This window comes from Geospiza fortis, unplaced genomic scaffold (genome assembly GCF_000277835.1).
Source record: "Geospiza fortis unplaced genomic scaffold, GeoFor_1.0 scaffold70, whole genome shotgun sequence".
Classification (NCBI taxonomy): domain Eukaryota; kingdom Metazoa; phylum Chordata; class Aves; order Passeriformes; family Thraupidae; genus Geospiza; species Geospiza fortis.
Genome location: NW_005054317.1, coordinates 5,252,465 through 5,258,464, shown reverse-complemented (window position 1 = coordinate 5,258,464; position 6,000 = coordinate 5,252,465).

Genomic DNA, 6,000 nt, shown 5'->3' with positions numbered 1-6,000 from the left:
CTGCTGAACACTGCTGGGCTTGGCTGGATTAGGTAAAACAGTTGTAGCATATCCTTTGCTTAAAATGCTGATCCCAAAACCATTTTGATAGGAACGCTGGGAGCTGCTTTCCAGAACTTACCACCACAAAGGTGGGATCTTCATAGGTATCAGACTCTGGAAAGAAAGACTCAAGAAGCAATCAGCACTGCAAAGCACCATTGTCAAAGCAGTATTCTTGTATAAAATCTTCTTTCATCCCTGCTACATGAAGTTGACAAATATTAAGATTCCTTTTCATGAGGAAGTTGGAACTTGTGTTTATATTTCTGTCTTACAGTACAAATTGTGCTCTATCTCTGAATTTAGAATGATTCCTCAATTCAACCAAGTACAATAAAAAGATACCTAAATCTCCAAGCAAAGAGAAGGATGTGCTGACGTTCTTTCATGACAAGGGACATTTGAGCACATTCTTAAATAACTTGCCTCTCTGAAGACTTCAGTAGATTCTCAAAGGAGTGAAAGAACGATGCTCTATTTGCAGCCTTTCTTGTTTTGTCCAAGTCCCAGATCTCTATCCCTATAGTAAAGAAAAATATTAATGAAGGTAAGAAACTTTTTTTTTCCAAATTATTATAATTAGTCAGAGGCAGCAAATTAATGATATTTTGCATTGGAGTATGATAGGACATTTCTTTATATATTCCAGAAGAGGTTTGGTTTATTTTTGGCTCAGAATTTCATTTTCCTTGGGTGGTCTATAGAAACAAAATTGCATCTTTTTAATTAAGAAATTGAATGACAAGCTGTAACAAGGTCAATCAGGTTGAAATAGATGCATGCTTATTATAATGTAACCGTTTCTTCTATTGACTTATAATATCTTGATATAGTAAATTTTATACATAAATAAAGTGTTAAAAAAATTGAAGGTTTAGGTCAAATACAATGAGTGAAAGTGTATGTGCTTGTATAAAAAAAGGAGGACTAGGCCTTCACACAGAAATAGAAAAAATACCAACTCTTTCTTAGGAACAGCTAAGAATGATTTAACAAGTATACATCAAAAAATAAAAGTGGAGAAGATGTCTCAAGCATTCCAGTGTCACCTTGAAACAGTTGGTCAGGGCGTTTTGGACAATGACACTTGAAATAAAATTGGGATAAAAGTAGTATGTGGAGAAAGATGAGAGCTGTACCATTCACTGGCTTGGTAACTAAAATGCTATTTCACCACTGCATGTTGCTTTTCATGAATGACCATTTGCACACATTTTACCCTTTTAGCAGCCATGCTTTATATGCTCCCATTTCTTTGAGAGGAGGCCCTTTGTGTCTGTTCACATATCTAAGCCATGCCCAAGGTCTGTTGCTCACAATCCCTACACAAACAGTCAGAGATTGGCAGTTCTGACGCTGGATGGAGGAATGTCTTGTGAACCCTTATTTTCCTTCCCTTGTAAATTTGTAATCTCCTCTTTGGAGTGACAAAAGGCAAAAAGCCGCCAAGATATCTTGAGTTTGACTTGATTGTTTCTCCATTTGCTTACTTGTGGGAATAAAAGCATAATCATTCCATATAATGTCATAATCCTCTCTCAGCCTCCTACTTGCATATTTATTTCTATTTGTCTAAGCATGGAAAAAGGCCCATAAAATTTTATCCTTGCTGATGATCCTTTTGTATTGATAATCCTTGTTTTGACTTAGTCCTTTCTGAAGATGCTCTTAAAATGCAGATCACAGATAATGTTGCTTGCTGTATGAGGCAGCTTTCAAGTTTTCTTTCCATTTTACCTCTTTCTGAGCATACAGGAAATTTTTTTTCCAATTCTTTTCAGTTCCAGAGCAGACATTAAAACTTCTTTTCTTTATAAACATATTCAGTTTGGGCTTTGCAAACTTTTGGTCTTTGTCCTACAAGAACATCACCACAGAACTGTTCATGTAATCTATGCATTTTGGTACTATTGAGCTCATATAATGGATCTCTTAAAATGTACTCATGATGAGGATGGATTATTTTTAGTACTTGGAAGAAAAAATATATATATATGTGTGTGTGTATGTGTGTGAAAATACTGTCTACTTCATATAGATGAATTTGGTTAAATTCCAAGAAAATTGAATTTTCGTATATATAGTTTCCTTTATTAGATGAGTGTGCATTCCTACACCCACAGAGAATCTGTACAAATTCATCTTAGTTCCTTGGGTGTGCAAACAATACCAAAAAATAGTCAAAGTTAGCATATTCTATATAAAACACATTTGCATCTGCTACGCACAACTTCCTACGCTCTTCATCTTTAATTTAGCAATGGCTGGATGATGAAGTCATCGAGCCTTAGGAATGTGCTCAGGTCAGGGTCTGAAGCTTTATACTTCATCCAAATACCATTTGGTTTGGCCCCTTTTACTGAGATGCAATCTATCGTGCTGCAGAAGATTTAAGTGAGCACCCTCAATAAATCAAGCTGAAATGAATTTTCCACTATGAATTATGTTGCAGACAGCTGCAAAAGCTACATGACTGGCTTTTTTTTTTTTTGTAAGTTTGAGGCCAAATTGGGAGATTAAGGATGGAGCTAAGGTTTGTGGCTGTAGAAAGGAATCCAAAAAGATTTTGCATGCATTAATATCTCTGATGAGAACTGAATCTACACAAATACTTTGTTTCACTGCCTTTGACAATAGCTACAGGAAAGACTCTTCTGTCTCAGCCTATGATTTGTGCATACTTAATGCAAGTCTGTCTTTGTAAGTAACAAGGCTTTTTACTTCAGCAATCGATCTGGGCTGGTTCCATAGCCAGAGTTAATTCTGGTCCATGCCACCATGAGGGCTGTGCTGGGGGTGACTGAGATTCTGAGATTGCTCTGAAAGGCTGATGAAAATGTGGAGCAAAAAATTTTACTCCGAGTAATTAAGTGTAGCAGTATTGACTTTTTGAAAGTTATTGTAAGCTACCACAGCCAAGGAAATGGCTCCAACTTTCCATCATGTTGTTTTTATTTTGCAGTGGCCTCCATGACTTTCAGCAGCCTCTTTTCAGGCACTGGAGGGAGATGACAGCATCCAGCATTTCTTATGGAAGCATTTCAAGTTAGACAGTGACAATGTCTCCCAGTGTATTAAAGAGCCCAGCTTAAACAAATGACCAATTTGTCCTGGAGAGTTCTGAGAAAAGGACACAGCTTCTGGGTGGAATTCTTTAGAATGCTAATTCCTTCTGGAGTTTTCTCCATCTTTCCTGGCAAATCAGGAGGCCGTAAGTAGGGATTTCCATTGCTGCAGCAAGAAAAGAGTAAAAAAGGATTCCAGCTCTTGGTATCAAAGTAACCCAGCACGGGTGGTGTGCTCACTGCCAGATACTCAGAGCTCTACACCATCAACTGGAAGGGACAAATCATTAATGTAGGAACCTTATATCATGCCAACATACTCAAGGCTATAAACAGGGTAATGAGTTGTGCCCCCTTTAAATTTGCAACACAAAATCCCAAGTGAGGAAACTATTTAAGTTTGGAACATAGAGGTGTGTGCTGAAGATAAAGAGGGCATAGCATTAGACACACAAATAATTTGAACATTTCCCCCTTGGACATGGAAACTTATCCATTCTCTCAGTGATTATGTCTGGGGGTTGGTTGGGGTTTTTTCCAAGCACATATTGAAATACAGGTCACTGTATCAGGTACCCAGGTTGTGAACACAGAATTGGATGAGGAAAAAGAAACCCACAAACATCTGAGAAGTGGATCAGCTATTGTTTGTCTATTGCAATGAAGTCACGTATTTCAACATCAGTCAAAATTTGCATTTTTCTGGGTTGTAGCAGACAACCATTTAGTAAGTATTTGCCAGCAAGTGTGTCTTGTTAAAGCAAGATTCCTGTATTAATTTAATGGGAATGTAATTGTGTTGTAAAATACATAATCTGAAGTAACCTACTATGACATTTACACTTGATTACCATATCAATGCATGCAGATACCTTTGCATTACAGATATCTTTGGAGGTGTTCTTTGAAAAGTGCACAGACTTAATGCAGTGTGCTGTATTTCAAGCATAGAAGTCTCCACTAGGAACGAGTTAGGGTGGTAAATGGCTCTGCAGTGCTTCAGCACCTTAACTGGGTGCTGAAAAAAACTACTTTTTTCCTTTCTTAAACAAAGAACACAGATAATAATTGTTGTTTCTTGCTACTCATGTCACAGACACCAGAGAGGAGTGCTGGAGCAGGTAGCCAGGTTGTTCTGTGTTCCACCTGCTTGTAAGTGCATTATGACCTTGTAGCATGTATATATTTTTTAATATTCTTATGCTTTATGTCATGAGATTCATAGTAAGAAAAACACAGCAGGCAATGTGCAGATGCCTAGGGAATGCTTTTCATTAACCTAGAACACCAGAAATAAAGTTAAATTAGACTAAAATATTTCCTGAAGTGCTTGTAATCATTATTTTGGGGAAAAATTTCATTAAGAGACGTTTCACATCAAATACTTTTAGACAGTCATCAGAGAAGATATCATTTTCCATGTTTCCTGTAAACTATACATTTTGTCCTTCATCTTAGTATTGCCCAGAGGTACCTCTAGATATCTTCAAATTAGTCAATTCACTTTAATTAAATAAATTATTTTACCTCAGCAGAACAATTCTCTGAATATAGTGATATTTCCTGTTCTCTTTTTCCAAATTAATAGTTGTTTTGCAAGCAAAAATGCAGTATGTAATGGTGGGATGGAACTTGTGCAAAAAATATTTGCATTACATATCCTGTTCTATAAAGAACAACTTCAGATGGTGGTAAAAGGCTGAGATGATGAACAGAGTGTCTTTAGGAGTGAGTCTGCATCAGAAGCCCTGTGACTTGCCTGTTTCCTACACTAAGCCAGTGACACGAGCTTTTTTTTTCTTTACAATTATTAGAGTACCCAGACATTCCATGTGAAAATCAGGACCCCATGGTTTCATGGTACATGGTAAAGCCTCGACCCTAAAGAACTTAAAGCCTAAGTAAATGAGATATAGAAAGCTTAAAACAGAATACAGTAGAAAGAAGTGCACAAAGCTGAGCAGGGAACACAGTCCCTGAGTCCCAGTCCAGGGACCTTGCCTCCAGACATAATTCCTTTCCTTTGTATAAGTCCAATGATAACTTGCCCCCCTCTTGAAATTAAACACTTCCATTACTGAGGCAGACAACTCTCCTGATATCTTGTAACATTAGGAAAAGGTTACTTTTAATGTTTTCTGAACTAGAACATGACAAGGAACAACCTGAAAGAATGAAAGGCAAAGTTGAAACCAATAGTTGAAAGGTGAGAATTACATAAAATCACCTAAAACTAATTCCAAAAATTCAGGAGTTGTTTCTTGCTTATTAGACAATTTCTGAAAATTATCATCTTTGCGATAAAAAGCGGGGCAGTCAGCGACCTGTAATCTTATGATGCCTGAGCAAGGGTATTTTCCAGTGCACACAAGGACTCCTGTGTCCACAAGGAGGGACAAATGCCCTCTCTGTTCTGCACCAGGGCAGCCCCAGCAGGGCAGGAAGCCAGGCTGCAGCCCAGCTCTCACTTGGTACAGCCCCTCCACATCCAATGACCTCACGCAATTCAGGATGTGTGAAACAGCTGCCTGGGCAACAGAAGAGGAAGATCTCACCACGGATGTGGTTTGGGGTTTAGATGCAGCCCTGGAGGAAACTTTCTGCTACCCTCTTATCTGTTGGGTGTTGGCTTTTTGGTTATAAATATGACCACAGAGGGGAAGCCTGGGCTGCCTGTACCTGTCTGAGTGCTGCTGAGTCATTCCCCAGCTTCCATCTATGCACAGGGGTAAGGAGACAGAGCCTGATGGTTTTGTTTCTTTGAGGATTAAGAAGTCCTGTGCTAAGGAAATTTGTAACCTCCTAATAAAAATGTGGCTGTTGCAGTTAAACACAAGAAAAATTAGTCTTTCTGCACCAAAGGAAAAGCAGCATATCCACACACATAACCATG